Source organism: Myotis daubentonii, chromosome 9, assembly GCF_963259705.1.
Source record: "Myotis daubentonii chromosome 9, mMyoDau2.1, whole genome shotgun sequence".
In the NCBI taxonomy this organism is placed as follows: domain Eukaryota; kingdom Metazoa; phylum Chordata; class Mammalia; order Chiroptera; family Vespertilionidae; genus Myotis; species Myotis daubentonii.
In genome coordinates this window covers 83,807,835-83,826,062 of record NC_081848.1, presented here as the reverse complement: position 1 = coordinate 83,826,062, position 18,228 = coordinate 83,807,835, and the positions used below count along the sequence as shown (strand labels likewise).

Here is an 18,228-nt window from a genome sequence, read left to right as displayed (position 1 = left end):
GTCCACCAGGAGGCACCCCCGGATTCCACTGAATGGGGAACAGACGGCCACCTGGCCCGCGGGGACCCTCAGATCACAGGAGGGGTGGGACCAGGGTCCCCACGGAGCAGCTCCTACATGATCGCGCCCAGAGGAACTTTAGATGGACACCTGTTACGATGCTTTACGCCGGGATGCCCGACGGCTCAGGCCCTGAAGGATGAAGACTGAGGTCAGTCCTCAGGGCGAAGAATCCCGGCCAAGGGAGACGCAGGCGGGAGGCACGGGGAGCACGGACGACGGGGTTAGAGGAAGGAAGTCAGCAACACCTTTCACAAGTTCGTGACCAGTTGCGAAAGCAAAGAGGGCAGCCTCCACGTGTATTTCCTTGCTGGTCGCTGACGCTGCTAAAGAGGGAACAATGAGCCCCTCCCCCTTTGTGTTTTCTTTTAAAAATATTTTTTTATTGATTTTTAGAGAGAGAGGAAAGGAGAGGGAGGGAGGGAGAGAAACATCGATGTGAGAGTGTAACCTCAATCGCTGCCTCCTGCTCACCCCCTACCAGGAATCATGCCTGCAACCTGGGCAGATATCCAGCCTGGGACTCGAACTTGGCGCGTGGGACAACGCCGAGCCAACCGAGCCACGCCGGCCAGCGCTCCCCTTTCCCTTTTAAATAGGAATTATCACAGTTTAAAAGCACTTCTCATATTTCCCCTTTTTCTTTCCCCCAGTGCTTAGAATAGCACTGCTTCTCAAACTTTACTGAGCGTACCAATCGCCCGGGGTTCTGTTCATCTGCTGAGATTCTTAGGCCTGAGATTCTGCATTTTTTTGTTTGTTTCTCTCTTTTTTAATGATAACGCTCAGGGCCGTGCTCAGACATTTTTACTGGATTTATTGGCGTGACATCGGTTAATAAAATGATGTGTGTTTCAGGTGTGCAATTGTATCATGCATCATCCGTATGTTGTATTGTGTGTTCACCACCCCAAGTCAACGCCCTTCCGTCACCACGTATCGTCCCTCCACCCCCATCAACCGCCCTCGTTCGGTTCTGTGTTTTCAACAAGGTCCCAGAGGGTGCCACGGCCACCCTTGGAGCAGTGAGAGTTCAAAGGCCACCTCGTTGCTGGTTTAACTTACCCTTTCATTCGGTTGTGAAAGGCCCAGATGGGATCACCATAGAACCGGAGGAGACATGAACGTCCCCTCGAAGGTCTCGGCCCTGGATCTCGAACATGACATCAAGGTCAACGGGGACCCCTGGAACGCGTTTGGTGAGGACAGCATTGATTGAATAGAAGGAGGTGTGTGTGTGTGTGTGTGTGTGTGTGTGTGTGTGTGTGTGATGTGGGTGTTCTGTGAATTTGTGTGTACGGGGCAGCTAAGGGGAGGAATGGAGTAGACCATTTTTGGACTGGCTGTTCAACTCGCGATTCCCCCTTCCCTGAGAACTCCCCTCCCTCCTGCAGGAGGAGGTCGCCATGTACTACATGGCACCTCCTCCCCTGGCCCTAGCTGATTGACCACAGCCCAAGCTGGGCCATTAAGATTCTTTTTAAAAAATCTTTTATTGATTGATTGATTTTAGAGAGAGGGAGGAAACAAGAGAGAGATCAATTTGTTGTGTATGCATTCATTGGTTGCTTCCTGTATGTGCCCTTGAACCTGCAACCTTGGTGTTTCTGGCTGATGCTCTAACCAACTGAGCTACCCGGCCAGGGCCAAGGTTCTCTCTTCTGGGGACCTAGACCTTTGGACCAAGGGACATTGGGTTTGACAGTCTCGATTCTGATTAATTGCAATGATCTAGAAAGAAGGTCCCTAAACTGCTAACGGTACAGTCGGTCCTTAAAGCCTCGAGGAACCCCTGCCCTTCCCCAGGGGGGAGGGCTCAGCTCTGCCTTGAATCCCCTGAGGGGTTCCACCCAGTGTTTGTCTGGGCCCTCACCCCGTATTCTTTTTGTATGTAAGCGGCAGTTTGGCATTGGAATCACCACAGGTGACAGAACAGCTTCCAGAAGTAGCTCCCACGGCTTCCCCACCCGGCCTGGACCGGTGTGCAGGGAGCTCTCGGGCTGGGACCCCGGCCCAGTCCCTCTTGCACTCAGCCGCTCATGCGCCACGGTGGGTGGCTCCCGTTTGCACGGAGCTGGGTGCCCACAGGGCCCGTTTGCACGAGCTGGGTGCCCACAGGGCCCGTTTGCATGGAGCTGGGTGCCCACAGGGCCCAGAGAGCATTCCGTGGCACTTCCCCTGCAGACCCAGGCGACTCCCCTTTCTGCCTCTGACGAATTTCTCCTCCACCAGCTGGGTGGTCAGTGGGCTGATGAAGCGCCCTTCCTACCAGCACAAGCTCCCTCAGCGCCTCCCACAGGCGCCTGCCTTGTGATGGTCTTGCCCGTGGACTGAGCTCCTTGAGGGCAGGCTCAGGTCCTGCGGGTCGGTGTGCCCACCCCCTCCCCCACGCCCCCCCAGGGGGGAGCACATCCCACGTGGGGACCCCACGCAGCACTCCCTGCTCTGAGCGGCGCTCAGGGAAGGTGTAAGTGACTTGCAGCCGGAATGAATGGGCACGTGTGGAGAGGAACAGGACGGGCCATTTTCTGCATTTACCAGGAATCCCAAATTGACCCAGCGCCCCTTGCACCCTGCCGGGTCCCAGGGGGCGGGGTGGGTGGGGGAAGGACACAGTGGCCTGCTCCATCCCCTCCAGGAGCTCTCAGTCACCCGGGGAGGTGGAACCGGTCCCGTCCCCCCCACCCCGCCCCCGTGAACCAGCCCTCCAGCGATCCTACTTGCTTTTTTGCTTCTCCCACGCTAAGCCCGGTCACGCGGGGTCTGAAGGAGGGGGACCAAGGCGGCTCCCTTCCCCGCAGGCAGCGCAGCCCGTCCTGCCCCTCCCGGCCGCCCACGGAGCCCGGCCGGGGCGGGAGCCAGGCGCCCACCGCCCCCACGCGCAGGGCGGCGCAGGGGGAAGGCTGCACCGGCTCCGGCCGCGGCGCCGCTCCCCTCCCTGGCACAAGGGGGCGCTGCCACCCCGCGGTCGTCGCCATGGTCACCGCTGGCGGCGGAGTGGGTTTACGTAAAGGACGCGGTGTCCCCCGAGGGGCGGGCGGAGGCGGCCTCCGCGCCGGCGCCGGCGCCCTGCGGAAGCGGCGTTAGTGAATCGGGGCCTCGGGGAGCCCAGGATGGAGGTGGCGGCGGCGGCGGGCCGAGCTCTGCGGAGGGCGGGAGGTAAGGGGGGCCCCCCGGGCGCGGGCGCGGTGCGAGCGGCGTGGCCGGAGGCGCAGTGCCCGGGGCGCGCGGTGGCCGGCCCGACGGGTCCGCGGGCGGAGGCGCGGCTGCCACGCGCGCCCATGGCAGGTGTGGGCTCTGCGGAGCCCCTGGCGCCGGCGTGGGGATGGTGACACCCGTGGCACGGGCGTGGGCAGTGTGGGTCTGGCACAGGCAGCGTGGTTTTTCGGGCACAGCTGTCAGGAGACTCGCCGCCACCCTGTGCGATGGTGGCCGCCCCGGTGCGGGGCGGGCGCAGCGGGTGGTGGGCACAGCACTTGGACTGGTTTCCAGGCGCCGGTGGTGCCCCTGCCAGGGGATGAGGAAGTGCTGCATTGCTGGGGAGTGGATTGTTCTGGCCTTGGCACGGTCTGGAGAGATGGCACCTGGGGCTTGAAGCAGGGTGTCCCCAGCATGACAGGAGCTCTTGGCGACCGTGAGAAAGGGCCTGGCACAGCGCGGTGCTGGGGGCTGCCTGGCCCTGGGCGGGGAGAGTCCGCGGCCCTCAGCCCCAGGTGGATGGGAAGGGCACGTGCCTCTGCCACCAGCCCCCTTCATGCCTGCTGGGGACACTGGACTGGGGAAGGCAGACGCCTGGGCGAAGGCTGGTGTCCCTTCTAATGGACATAAAGGAGAGACAGCGGGACATGCGTCTACCACGAGGTCTCTGATACCAGGCCTGTCCAGGTCCCGGCATTACCCTGGGCTCATGAATCTGGATTCAGCTTCAGAGAAGAAGGGAGGTGGGGGTCTCAGCAGCGATCACCATCCATGGACAGTGGGAAACATACAGGGCCGAGAGGTGACCTGTGTCCATGGGCGGGGAGGGGCGTGGCACCCATCTGTCTGTAGTCGCTGGCCCAGCCTTCTCGGTTGATGGTTCATCCAGGGTGTCTGGGAGTTGCCTGTCTTCTTTGATGCTCAGAAGCCTTTGGGGCCAGAGCATCTCTGGGGCCACGTGTGAAAGATGCGTCTGTAGCCCTGGGAGTGTGCCGGCACCGTGCCTGTCCCCCCAGGCCTCCGGGAAGCTTCCGGGGAGGGTCTCACCTGGTTGTACTTCACAGAGGGGCAACTTGCAGCCTCCCCCCCCCCCGGAAGTCTTGGGGTGTGGAGGAAATCTTTAGGTCTCTGTGGGTCCCCGGGGGGAGTGGAATCGGGTAGAAGAAATGTAGTGTGCTTGGGCTGAGTCTGGGGGAGGCCTTGAGGAACCCAGGAAGGTGGTGTTGAGGGTATGGGGCACTAGGGTGGCAGGTGGCAGCTCACTGGTGAAGGTGGGTGCTTGGAGGTGCTGCTGAGGTTCCTTAAAGCTGGGGCACCGCCCAGTGAGTGCACTTGGAGCCAGAAAACTGGACTTCTCGTCTGGGCGGCGCGACCTTGAGCAGGCGACTTCACCTCCCAGGGTTGTGTCACAGGGTGGTCCTAGGGGCCGGAGGGGACGACGCACGTGAAAGCCCTTTGCAGCCTCGAATGCTGCACAGGGAGGGGTTCTCGCCAGGTAAAGAGCCCGGGTGGGAAATGGAGGCGTAGGATGTGACTGGGGAGGAAGCAGCCGGGAGGGCGAGAACTTGTCTTAGGGAATTAGAGGCCGGGAGGGTGCAGGCTCTGGTGGGGGAAAGGGGCGTCTGTGGACGGTGTGAGTCAGCAGCCGAGTCCCGAGCGTGGCGGCAGCCAGCGTGGGGTCCTGTGGGAGTGGCGGGAGCCAGAGGAGGTGCTCGCTCAGCCGCAGGCGTGCCGCCCCGGGTCCACGCAGGGCTGGAGGTGTCTGTGGCTGACAGATCTGGGGTACCTGTGTGGGAGGGGGGCTTGGAAACGAGCGTTTCCTCCGGAGAATTCCCTTGGGCTCTGGGTTCTGAGGGTGGGGGTGGGGAGCAGCCGAGTCAGCAGGTTTGAGACTGTGGCCTGAGGAACGCGAAGTGGGTCAGAGCCACCAGGTGGGCTCGGGCCGTGTGGGCCCGTGAGGGAGGCTGAGACCGGATGGCAGGGGGACTGGAGAGCCTGAGGGATGCCCTCCGACACGTGGGCCAGGAGAAGGGGCGAGGGGCACCCTCAGAGGGGTCCTCGAGGGCCGACAGGTGGGGCACGAGCTCCCGGCGTGGGCCCACTCCCATCGGAAGGGCCGTCCCGGGTCCGGAAGCTGAGGGGGGCGCCTCCTGCCAGCAGGGGCCTGGCCTGCCACTGGCGGCAGAGCCTGACCTCAGGCCTGCACAGCCAGCAGGCTCTGCCCTGGGCGCCTGTTCATCCTACCCCTGCTGAGCATCCCACGTGGTGTCTGCCTCGGCCAGCAGCCGTTTCCACAGCCTGCTCCCCGCGGCCGAGTGCCCGCTCAGTGGCCAGGCCGCAGTGCCCAGCCGTGGGGTAGAGGGAACACGGCCCCGCCAGGCTGGCTTTTCCACGCCGTGGGCCTCGCCCTGCCCAGTGGCTGCCGCCTGGGCCCCGCCTGGCCTTGCAAGGCTTCCTTGGCCATTGGTCCGGGTTTGGGCCGCGGGGCTGGGAGTTCTGCCCCGCACACACCCCGCAGCGCCTTTCTCTGCCTCCCCGGGAGCTGCCCGCACCTCCATCCCTGCCTGCACGGCTCTCCTGAGTGCAAGCCCCTTCCGAGGAAGCTTCAGCCCGCCCTGCAGGGAATGTCCGGGTCCACGCCCCTCAGCTCCCCTCCACACCGCCGCCTGTTTGTTTTGAGTTGTGCTCAGCCCGATGGTCTGGGGCTCCAGGACCCTCTGCAGCCACCCCTTGCCATCTGCCCGGGGTGCCGGGACCCCGCACCACAGAGCTGGGTGGCGGCTGCGGCCGCTCAGAGAGGGGGAGTTGGCCCTCTGTGCCCAAGAGCGGAGCAGAGCCTGTGTCCGAGTCCTGGGGCCTCGGCCGAGTGACTGCTCCCTGTCGTGTCCATGGGTGCCGGGTGGGGGTAGCACCACGGGGTGGACGTCGAGGGCCAGCAGCTCTCAAGCTGAGACTTTTTCCAGCTCTGGTCCTCTGTCCTGTTCCCAGTCCATGTTTCTCCAGAAGTTGCTTATCTCAGCTCCTGGCAGTCTTTCCTTCCTCGGCTCATAAGTCACGGTGCCCGGCTGCTCCGCCATAGCGGGCCGGGGAATCGGGCATCTCTGGACAGAGGCCTCGGGCCGGGAAATCGGGCATCTCCGGACAGAGGCCTGGGACCGGAGCTGAGAGCACCAGCCCGCCCGCCACGGCTGGAGGCTCGCCTGTCAGCGGAAGCCACTCCCCATCCTGCCCTCCTGCTGGGGCCAGAGGGGGACCTCAGGGCTTAATCACCTGTTGGCCGGGCGCCCCACCTGAGTTCCATTTCTTCCTGGAATAGCTCTGCGTTACACTCTCGTGGCCGGCAAGTCGCGCCGGGGGAGTGTCGGTGAGCGTGTGGTCAGCGGAAGAGGAATCTCGGAACCGCCAGCCCAGGACCTGGAGGATGTGGTTCCCTCCCCGGGGGCCGGGGCGATCTTTCTTGATTTTCTTCTTTCCTCTGAGATCCTGGCCTTGGCGGGCTGGACAGGGGCGGGCGTGTGCAGGCCGGAGGACCCAGGAAACTGATCCCGGGGACTTCTGGCCGCTGGGGTAGAGGGTGTGGGGGGCTGGCGTGGAGGGGGCTGTGTGGCCACAGGTGAGGGTGTTTGGCTTGAATGTCCAAGCCCCTGCCAGGTCGTGGCTGAGACGAGTAGGGGGGGCTGTCCCCCGCCAAAGGGCTGCCTGGGGATTGCAGGTGTGTGAAGCCACGTGTGCCCGTAAGTGTGTCTGTGGGAAGCGAGGGCTGAGGGGGCGTGGAGCGCTTGGCGGTGTGGGGACCGGTGGGCTTCTGTGTCTGGCCGGCCTGGTGTCGGTGGGTGTGCGGAGGGGGCGTGGCTGGGCCCGCAGAAGCAGGAGAGAACAGTGGGAGCGGAGGGCGGATTTCACGTCTCCCGTGTGATTCTTACAAGAGGGGCCTCTCTGGTTCCTCAGTAGCCTCAGAAGGAAGCCAGGCTGGAGGCGTGGCTCTCAAACACGGACACGTGTGCCTGCCCCACGCGCCTCCTCACGCCCCCCTGGAACTCAGCGGGCGACAGGCCCCCCTGGGCGACAGGCGGTAGCATTGGAGCCCACGGGCATTATGACGTGGGGTTCTGGCATCAAACAGACCCAGGTCTGAGTCCCGGGGCCTTTCTGCACCTCAGTTTCCTCACCTGTGAAATGGGGCAGTCAAACCTCCCACCAGGGTGGTGGCAGGAATGCCACGGCCTAACTAACGGCAGTGCCTGGCGAGTGCCGAGGTCCTGGGAAAGCAAGCGCACGCGGGACATGCCCTGCCCTCGCAGCCGGCGTCGGGTCCACAGGAAAGCAGCGACCTGGTGACCCGCGTCGTTACAGGGAGGATGCAGGCGGCCAGCCCCTTCTCGGTGTGAACTCCCCGCGCCTGCCCTCGGCACGGACGGAATCCTGCACATCCGTCAACAGAACCAGACGCAGAATAACGTCTTTGTCCCTGGGGAATGGTCCCACCCAGACACTGCTTTTTTAAAAAGGTGTTTTTATTGATTTTTTAGAGAGAGAGGAAGGGAGAGGAATAGAGAGATGGAAACATCCATGAGAGAGAAATACCGATTGGATGCCTCCTGCACGCCCCCCCTCCCCCTGGGGATTGAACTCACAACCGGGTATGTGCCCTGACTGGGAATCCAACCGGTGACCTCTTGGTTCATTGAGTCAACACTCAACCACTGAGCCACACCAGCCAGGAGGATACCTACTTTGTGAGCACCTGCTGAGGGTTGGTACCCGCGGGGCCGTGGCGACAAACTGGACATTCCCGAGCCGACCAGTGTGGCTCCTGCCCTCGAGGACCTCGCAGTCTGTGGAGACGATGGGAGGAGGACGCGAGGTCTGCGCTGCAGTTTCCAGAAGCAGAGCCACCGGAGGGGAGGTCCGAGGAGACGGAGTGACTGGGATGAGGGAGATCCGGGAGATGCGGGTGGTGATGCCTTCAGCCTGGGCTGTGCAGGTGACTGTGGAGGAGGCAGAACAATGGGGGTTGGGGGGAGAGGATGTCTGGGGAAGCCAGGCTCAACCGTTTGTGGTCTGGATTGAGCACTGGGTGCCGGAAATGGAAGCAATGAAAGCTAAGATTGCACAAGTGGGCTGGAGCTGGGTCCCCGAGAGCCATGACTGCAGGGCCATGGGGTGTGTGGAGAACATGGGCAGTCACTGAAGTGTCCTGGGGGCGAGGTGCCAGGAGGGGGGACCGGAGGGGGGGCCAGCTGGCGGCTAGGGCAGGTGCGGGTGCTGGGGCTTGACGCTGGGCAGTAGCCGCCCGGGGGAGGGAAGGGGAGAGACCAACTTGGATGGTTATGGGGGTGAGGGGGGAGCCATGAGATCTGTGGTTGGGTCGGTAAGAGGCGGGCGAGCAGCCGGCCCAGGAGGGAGGGCCGGAGCAGGGGCAGCAGCGCCTCGGAGCCCCACCCGGGATGCGCTGCCCACACTTGACTTTCAGCGGCTTGGCCTCCTCGCGTTCCAGGCCGGGAGGGGGAGGGGAGTGGGAGTGGGGGCTCTCCCACATCCCCAGGAGGCCGTTCGCGCTGCCCGCAAGGCCGTCCTCATCCCCGAGGACCTGCCCAGCGGTCCCCGAGTCCTCACACTCCTTCCAGGCGCTTGATCCTTTCCTCCCCAAATTACCCCTTGAAATGCCGCCTGCCTGAGTTCAGCCCAGGAGGCTGCTATTCTGGGAGGTTTGATCAGAACCCTCTCAGCACCTGGGCGTTCTCCGAGCTGTAGGGGGGCGTAGAGGGCAAGCTGGGGGGTGGGAGAGCTGGGGGCTGGGCGAGCTAGGGGGGTAGTGGGCAAGCTGGGGGTGGGCAAGCTGGGGATGGGAGAACTGTGGGGGTGGGCGAGCTGGGGGGTGGGTGAGCTGGGGGTGTGGGCGAGCTGGGGGTGTGGGTGAGCTGGGGGTAGTGGGCGAACTGGGGGTGTGGGCAAGCTGGGGGGGTAGTGGGCGAGCTGGGGGGGGTGGGCGAGCTGGGCGGTGGGCGGGAGAGCAGGGCCTGCCTCTACCGGGAGATGAGGGAGGGAGGGTGGGCCTGGGCTGTGTAAGGCGAGGCGTTCAACCTGAAGAGGCCCCTTGTCGCTGCCTCTTCTGGAGCCATTAATTAATTTATGATTGATGTTCCCGGACTTACTTGAGCTTAATCTATTATTGATGTCCCTTCATTATGTACCATCCACCCTGCACCTCCCAGCACACGGCTGCTCCCGCGGGGAGGCCGGCGAGGCGTGAGCTCTGCGGGCTGCCCCTCTGCCCGCCAACCGACCCCCCGGGACAGAGGCCTGCGCCTGGGCTTCTGCCAAACCCTTTCAGGTGTGGGGGGTCTGGGAAGGCCCCAACGTGCCTGTCTCCAGGAGGCTTCGCTCAGCCACACAACAGCGCAGGAGTAACAGCCGTTTCCGGGGAGAATGTGGAGGCACTAAACCAGCCCCGTCCAGAGGGGCTCATTCCACCTGCCCCAGGCCCGCTCCAGCCCCCGCCTGCAGGAGGCTCAGAGAGGCGAGCTCCCTGCCCCGGGACAGGCGGGTAGGTGGGGAGCCGGGGTGTGAACTCTCTTCTCCGCTCCTCCAGGCCCCACACAGCCCGCCTGTCCCATGATGCCCCTCTTCCCGCCGGACTGACTTCAGGACTGTCCTCTCCGACATGGTGGGGGTCACCGCACCCGCATCCCCGGGGGGGGGGCGGGGTGTGTTGTAACATGTCGGTGGCTCATTCCCCTCACTCATGCGCACCCTCACGGAAGACGAACAGTCACGGCAAAGCAGCGCTCACTGGGCAGCGAGGCCAGGCGCCGTGCACGCGTTCGCCCACCGAGTCCGCGTCGCCCACCGAGTCCGCGTCGCCCACCGAGTCCGCGTTCGCCCACCGAGTCCGCGTTCGCCCACCGAGTCCGCGTTCGCCCACCGAGTCCGCGTTCGCCCACCGAGTCCGCGTTCGCCCACCGAGTCCGCGTCGCCCACCGAGTCCGCGTTCGCCCACCGAGTCCGCGTCGCCACCCCGAGAGGCGGGACACACGCGCCCATTTTACGGACGAGGTTGAGAAACGAGCTCTAGGCGCTCGGCTGGGGGCGGCGGGGCCAGGCTTCGGAGCCCAGCAGCCGCGGGTGTGGGGTGCGGATCTGATTCTCCCTGCATCCCTTTCCCGCTCCGTCTCCTTGGGCCTGTGTAGTTCCCCAGCGTTCACCATTCTGGCCTGAAGAGCTGGTGTGCGCAGGGCCCCCTCCTTTGCTGCGGGGACCGGGTGTGCCCACTCACACAGGACGGCGATTTTAGGGAGACAACGAGGCAGGTGAGGGTGCTGGGCCCTGGCTCCGCTGGGCGACTTCAGATGAGTCGCTCAGCCTCTCTGCGCCTCGTCGGCCCTGTTTGTGTAACAGCAGCAATGATGCTTGCTCTCCCTCCTGCACGGACTGTCCCCGGGCTCCAGGGGACGGGCTGGGAGATGCTGGTAATAGAGGACTAGAGCTGCTTGTGTAGGAGACTCCAGAGCTGGCGCACAGGGTGAGATGCTCAGGCACCTGGACCCAGGCCCACTGAACCGCCCGGACAGGCCAGCGGGCCCGTGGCTTGCCAGGTGGCAAGGACGCACTCGAGGACCCTGTTGCACCCAGAGCTGGGCAGGAGGTCCCTCGAGTGAGTGCCCGGCCCCAGCCGTGTACCCTGTGGGCTGGCCAGCGCCTGGAGGCAGTCCCTCCTGCTCCGGGTCCTGGGGGGCGGGGGTAGTGCAAGGGCCGCCTGGGGTTGTGGGCCCCTCACCCCTCTCTCCCCCACTCGCCTGGGCAGCCTGACTAGGTGGGTCCAGGCTGGGTTTGGTGAGGAAGGACAGCTCACCACGCAGCCGCAGGGCATCCCCTCATCCCTCCGAACGCGGGAGCCTGGTGAAGGGTGAGCCGCGGCTGCTGTTCCGGAAAGCGGGGTGGGGGGGAGACTGGAGGCCGCTCCGTGGCTGGGTTCCCAGGGCGTCGGCTGGGGAGCCTCTGCTTTCTCATCAGCTTCACTCCAAGTGCGTTTCTGCGCGGAGCTGGGCCTGGGGGGCAGGATGCTTGCTGCTGGGGACCCCAGCCCCCAGCCCCCAGCCCCAGGCCCCAGGCCCCGGAGAAGAGGGTAGAGGTCGCCCTGCTGGTGGGGGCGAGGCCCGCCTGGCTTGGCTGCTGGAAATCTGTGGCCGGGCTGCTGTTTGGTGAGGTTTTGTTTCGCTTCCCAAGTTTCCGCCTTCTGCAGGCGGGATGACATCAGGCCCGCGGCACGCCCTGCAGCCGCTCCCACGGCCGCCCTGGCCCACGCTGCCTGGACAGCGGTCCCGCTGCAGATTCCGGCCGCCCTGGGCCCCTCAGCGGAGGGACTCCCCTGGCCTTTCCAGTCTCAGGGGCCAGTCACGCCCAGGGGCCACCTGCAGGCAGCACCTGCCCGCCCCCCCCACTCAGGGCTGTGCCTCCAGGACCAGGCCACTCGGGTCCCTTGGGTCACCCTCTTCTGATTCACTCTCCCGCTCTCTAAACCCAGCCTGGCAGGGCCTGCAGGCGTGGCCTGTAGCGGAGAGACGGAGCTTCGCGGAGCCCACGGCTACTTGGCAGGTCACTTCACCCCCCTGCGCCTCAGCCTCCTCATCTGTGAAGTGGGGGTGTAATGGGGTGTGGCATACTGGCCCTCGAGGGAGACGCCACCCCGGAAGCCCTGCCGGGTGCCGGGAGCGCGCAGGCTCTCGATACATGCTCCCTGCTGTTGTTAGTCCCGGGGTTGCTTCTGTGACTCTTCTCTGTAACCCCGGCCTGGCCGGTGCTCAGCTAAGAGCCCTCCCTTTCCGAACAAGGCCGCGTCTCCCCTGCAGCCAGGCAGGCCCTGCACCACGCCCACCGGCCAGGCCCGGGCCCCCCTCCCCTCCCCTCCAGCTTCTGGCCTCTCCTCAAGCTGGCAGTGCCCTCTGGCATCTTCCCCCTTCCTTCCTGCCCAGCCCTCCCTGAGGCCGGCCCCTGCCCCCAGCTCCTTTTGGTTTCCTTCCTTTGGCACTTCTTCCACTGGCTGCCTTCTCTTTGTCCGCCTTTTCCTCCCCTGAGGCCTTTGGGGGAAGCCGGGGTCTTTCCTCGGAGCCTCTCTGACCCTCCTGTGCCCGTGGGAAGATGGCCGGTGGGTCCGGTTGTGCATGGCCAGAGGGGTCAGGACGTGTGCTCACAGCCAGGAACCCCGGCATCCTTGGCGAATCCAGACCTCCCCCACGCCCCCCGCCCGTCCTCTCTGGTCCTCACCGGTCAGAGCAGCCGCTCCAGTGGCTGCAGAAGGCAGCCGGCCAGCGCTGCCAAGGGGGCCTGGCTGGCGGCCACGGGAACCCAGCCTGTGGGGCACAAAGCCCCAGCTGAGGCCTGAGGTCCCAGGTTCAAGGACATGCCGGAGGAGAGGCCAGAGGCGGCCCCAGCCCCAGGGCCAGGAACACAGCCACATCTGGAGGCGCCTTCCTCTGGAAGTCGAGGAGTTTTCTCCAGAGGTGGTTTGGGTGGCGGACCTTTGAAAGGACCCTTCCTTGGGCGGGGGCCCGACTGTGGAGAGAGGACGGCCTTGCCACGCACAGCCCCGGCCTCCTTCCCGGGGAGCTGGCCCGGCCCCGCTGGCCCTCAGCTCCGCGCCCGGGCTGGGAACAGTACAAGTTCCCACCTGGCCCTCAGGGAGTCCCCGGTGATGGCTGACAGGTGACAGACAGTGTACAAGGTAACAACAGCAACACCAGCAGGCTCTCCCTGGCATTCCTCTCTGCCAGGCTCGCCCTCAGCGCTCTGTGCGTAGTAACTCATCTAACGCAAGGAGTAGTGACAGCTCCTGCTCCGTGGGCACGCGCCGGGCTCCGGGCTCTGTGCCCAGGCGGTGCCCACCCACCCGCCGAGGGAGGCATGCGGGTTCTATAGCAGGAGACCGGCCAGGACCTCAGCTTCCCTGGAGAATGGAAGGAACCTGCTAGAAGGTTTCTTTATACTTGCGGCTGGCAGGCTGGGACGCTGGCCCCCACTGTCTGGCCCCTGCTCTCGGGCGGCTTCCTTCTCGGTCCCCCACCTGGTGTCGGGTCTGGAGACCCTGCAAATCACAGGAGAACAGGTTCCTCCGAAAGGAAGGGCCCTGCCACCGAGAGGCCTGTCACTCCCCACGCACAGGCCCGCCTGTGGCTTGTGGCCACCTCCTCAGACCCGCACCTGTCTGGCCGTGGCAGGTGGCTTTCGGGCACACACAGCTGGCTCCTCTCACCCCACATGCCCCCGCCAGACATGCCGGGCTGCAGGTTGTACCCCTGCTGCCAGCCTGCAGGTTGTCCCCTGCTGCCAGCCTGCGTGGCACAGCCTAATAGATGGCTCACGGCGGCCCGAGTGGGCCGCCTTTTCCGTCGCTTGGCCCTTAGAGAGCTGGCCCTCCCTCCCCAGGTGAACCCATTGAGCCGGCTTCCGCAGCGGTAACTAAGCCGGCACACAGCCCGCCATCTGCTCAGCACTTTGTAGAAGTTGGAGCCCGTGGGGTAATGCACTCCCATCATAAAGCAGCTGGAGCGGTGCGCCCTGGGATGTATAAATTATAGGCGCCTCTGAAGTCGTAATTGCACGTGGCAGCGGCTGGGCGGTTGGAAGGGGCGGCCCGGCCGGCTATTCCCCGCTTCCTTCCAGGAGGCACGCAGACCAGAGTCTGGCGGCGAGGAAAGAATGTCCTCAGACCAAACCCAGCTCCGGTTGCTCTGCCCGGCTCCCACTTCCCACTTCCTGCTCCCGGCTGCGTCCGCAGAGCCTGCGGGCTCCGGAGGCGCGACCCCCGGGCCCTGTGCCCTGTCTGTGCCCGGACGGGACGAGTGGGCCTGGGCCTGGGCCGGGGGTAGGGGGGGTGGGGGGGGTCACGGGCGTTTCCGGGGGAGCATCAGGGAGGTTGGCGGCCCCTGACTCCTGGGTCTCCTCGGTGAAGTGGCGCGTTGGAGCCCACCTGTAGGAGTGCTTTCGGGGAGCGTTGTGACTGGGGGTGCGGGGAGGGGTGGGGGGTGAGGTGCTCAGGCTCTGGGCTGGACCCACTGGCTTCCTGTGGTTTCAGTGCCCACCTGTGTCATCAGAGGAGTGGTTGAGCTGCTCTGGGAGCACCGGGGGTGGGGGATGGGGGGAAGAGGGGGGGAGGGCAGGGATGATGCGTGTCAAGGACGCAGCCTGGTGCTTCTTTAATGGGGACACAGGTCACCTGGGGACTTAACCAATGCCGATCCCGCTCAGGCAGGAGGCCCAGGTCAGCTCCTGGTGACGGGCTCACAGGCCACGCCTGGAGTGGCCGGGGCAGTCTTGAGGCATAGGAAGAGCTCACTCAGTTCTGGCTGATGACCCATCAAAGTGCCCCTCGCCCCGCCTGCCCACACCTGTCCGTGGTGCCCACGTGAGTGGAGTTCCACGCTCCCACTGTGGGCCATGAGCCAGCACAGCAGCGACACCTGAGAACGGGTTAGAGATGCAGAACCTCAGGGAGCCCCAGCCCGAATCAGAACCTCAGGGAGCCCCAGCCCGAATCAGAACCTCAGGGAGCGGAGCCCAGGAGCCTGCAGCTGGACCGCTGTGCTCACTCGGGTGGAAGCCCTGGGCCCGTCCTGAGCCTGGTCTCTCTGAGTGTGGGCGGTGTCCCCAGCATCAGGATCTCCTGGGATTGGCTGAGATGGGACTCGCTCAGAATACAGGTTCCTGGGCCCTACTCTGGACCCAGCCAGAATTTCTGGGCGGGGCCTAGGAATCTGCATTTATCCCTGTACTTCTGGGAGTCCGTCACTGCTTGAGAGCTGCGGGCAGGACCCATTCCATACACCCCCCCCCCGCCCCCCGCCTCAACTTCTGCATAAAACTTTGCCTCTGGGGGGGCAGATGGGCACGGGCCTCAGGAGCCCCAGGCTCCAGCACGGTGCTGCCTGGGGTCCCCCCAGCTGCTGGAATGTTCTCAGCGAGAAGAGGGCCCCCAGCAGGGAACTGTCGCGTAAGCTCACGCACATGGACAGCTCCAGTCATGAGGGAAGAGGGGGCTGGAAAAATGTTCAATGGAGAGAAGTGTTTACCTTCTCGAGCTCAGTGAAATGGAGCGGTAGGTGTGGGGTGACCCCGTGCTTGGACAGAGGAAAAGAAAGGCCGGACAGATGTGAACAGTTCTTCGTTTCCGGAGGGATCCTGGGCGTTTTCTATTTTCTTTCCCTTTCTCGCTCTCTCTCCCATCCCCCCCCCCCCGCCCCCGTGTCTATTTTCTAAGGAGAAATAAGAAGGAAAAAGCAGGCATAGCTGAGCGTGTCAGGTCACAGGGGCCCGTGGCAGGCCCAGCCTCCCAGACAGGCTCCTCTCGCTCCATCTGCCTGCTGGGGTGACCTTCCCCATGGTCTCCCCCCTACCCCCCCCCGGCTCTGCCTGCTGCTCCCCAGTCCCTCACACTGTTCCCCCCACTTGTCTCTCTGCATTGAGTTTTCCCTGGTGATAGCACGGGTACCTCCCCCCTTTAACAACAGAGGAAAGAGGGGGGGCGGGCAGCCGAAGGATGGGGAGCCCCCAAGCTCGCTAGCCTCTGGGGCGGAGTTCAGTTTCCATCAGGGCGTCCCCTAGGCACCTGAACCTACGTTCCAGAGTCTTCTAGCCTCAGAGGATGTGCTTGGAGGTGGTGGTTGAATGAATGAGGCTTTGAAAGCAGCCCCGGGCAGGGCAGGGCGGGCGGGGTGGGGCAGGGCCCATGGCTGTGTGACCTTGGGCATGTCAGCGTCCCTCTCTGGGCTTAGGGTCTTCATCTCTGAAATTCGGGGAGTCAGGGAGGCTTGAGCTCTGGGTCCCCCTGGGCCCTTCTAGCTTTAATGTCTGGGGCGTCACATACCTTCCCCCTCGGCCCCCGTTGCGGGAGGCCTAAGCTACTTGTGCTGTCCAGGAAGAGCCCGCCTGTCGGTCCCAGCTGCCTGGCGAGAGTGTATTCAGAGACAGCTGCTCAGGGCAGGGCCCTCCGAGCAAGGTGAAGGCGGAGCAGGAGCACCGGAGGCGCCAGGTGCAGGGAATGAAACTAAGCTGCCGGCAGTGGGGGGCTGGGGGCACCCGTCCCTCGGTCTGATCCTGGCCTCCCGTGACCTCTTGGCGCTGCCGGCGGTTGGGTGTCTGCTTTTCATCTTCTGCCCAGAGCTGCCTCTGTCGCAGGCCCCCCGCCTGGCTTTGTGGCTGAGACCCCATTTCCCTCAGCCTCAGCCGCCCTGAGCTGCAGCCCTTCGAGCTGCCGTTTTCCAAGGGGTGGCTCAGTGCGGGGAGGAGGGGGCGTCCGTTCAAGCCATTTGCTTTAAAGCCTTTTCCAGAAACCCATGGGATTTGTGTGGTCACGTCTTTTCAGTCCTCTTTCTTTTTTTTTTTTTTTTCAGTCCTCTTTCTAAGTAATGGATGGGCTTCTGGGTCTCTTCCCCAAACACCTTCCTTGCCTGAACCATAGAGAGGGAGTTTCAAACCTGAACCTGGAGGGGCTCTGGGTACCTGCCCGGGAACACCAAGCACGTGTCTACCTGTGGTGCCGGGGAAATAGCCAGACTGTGCACTCATGAGAGTGTATTTTCCTGGCCCGGGGGGCTCCACAGAAGCCAGCTTTCCTGCAACCCAGAGGCAGGAGCTGGGAGGGAATGATGGTGCTCAGCACAGAGCCCGAAAGGGCAGAGGTGAGGGGGCGGCCTCTGTGCTGGCCGGGATCAGGCCCATGCACAGGTGCGTCTGCCTCCGGGGTCCCGACAGGCCCATGCACAGGTGCGTCTGCCTCCGGGGTCCCGACAGGCCCATGCACAGGTGCGTCTGCCTCCGGGGTCCCGACAGGCCCATGCACAGGTGCGTCTGCCTCCGGGGTCCCGACAGGCCCATGCACAGGTGCGTCTGCCTCCGGGGTCCCGACAGGCCCATGCACAGGTGCGTCTGCCTCCGGGGTCCCGACAGGCCCATGCACAGGTGCGTCTGCCTCCGGGGTCCTGACAGGCCCATGCACAGGTGTGTCTGCTTTCAGGGTCCCGACAGGCCCATGCACAGGTGTGTCTGCTTTCAGGGCCCCGACAGGCCCATGCACAGGTGCGTCTGCCTCCAGGGTTCTGAGGGGCTTTTGTGTGGGGGTGGGAGGAGGAGGAAGAAAAGAACAAGTGAGCAGTGCTTTCTCCCCTCCTTCTGCCGGGTAGTCAACTCCTGCTCAGCCGTCAGCGCCCTAACGGCAGCCTTCTCCGCTGCCTGGGCCGAGCAGCTGTCGGGGCCGTGGGATCTGGCGTCACCGCTCTGCGCTCTGGCCCGAGGATGGGTCTCCCGGTCATTCTGTGCTGTGAGCGCTCCGGGATGGGCCGTGTCATCTTCACCGACATCCCCAGGAGGTCCTCCTTCCGATCCTGTGAGTGCGCCTGAAGCCTGGGCTGGAACTCCCAGTCCCGGGCCTGCTCTCCCCCTGGCCTTGGCGCCCACCCGGGGCAGTGGGTGAGGCGCGCCAGACACCCGCCCTCCCCTCCCTCTCCTCACCTGCACCTAGAAGGAGGTCCTACCTGGGCCCGAGTCAGGCTGGAAGGGATGGAGTCACGGGTGGTGGCACTCAGCAGGCCAGCGGTCCTCTGCCACCAGCGGGATCCCGCAGGCCCCCTCCCCACCCCGCAGGCAGCCCAGCCGCTGCAGTGAGGTGGCCGCTAACCGCTAACCGGTCTGGCGGGTTTGTGGGGACCTGGCTGGGTTTCTGGAGGGACAGGATATCCTGTTGGGAGCAGCCTTTGTGCCTGTCCTTTCTGTGCCCCTTGCAGGCTTTCAGGCCGGGCCCCTCCGGCCTGTGCCCCTCCTCCTCACAGGGAGGGCCTTCACCCAGCGCTTCCTGGGGTCCAGGGCAGCATGTAGTGGGGGTGCCTGGGCCGGAGACGGAGGGTGACGGAGGCCCAGGGGGCACGGAGGCCCTGGGGTGACGGTCACTGGGCAAGAGCCGGAAGCCGTGGTGAACATGCT

The 18,228-nt window shown here is 64.5% G+C and overlaps 1 protein-coding gene across 2 annotated transcripts in view; it reads left to right on the top strand.

The window, feature by feature from the left end:
- Nucleotides 1-3,073: 3,073 nt before the first annotated feature.
- DAGLA (diacylglycerol lipase alpha) overlaps nucleotides 3,074-18,228 on the top strand; it is a 59,042-nt gene continuing 43,887 nt past the window's right edge. Inside the window, exon 1 of one of the 2 annotated variants that reach the window (XM_059710465.1) lies at nucleotides 3,074-3,219. The gene's annotated coding sequence lies outside the window, so the exon portion shown is untranslated. The remainder of the gene's footprint in view (nucleotides 3,220-18,228) is intronic. The other variant, XM_059710466.1, reaches the window with a different exon arrangement.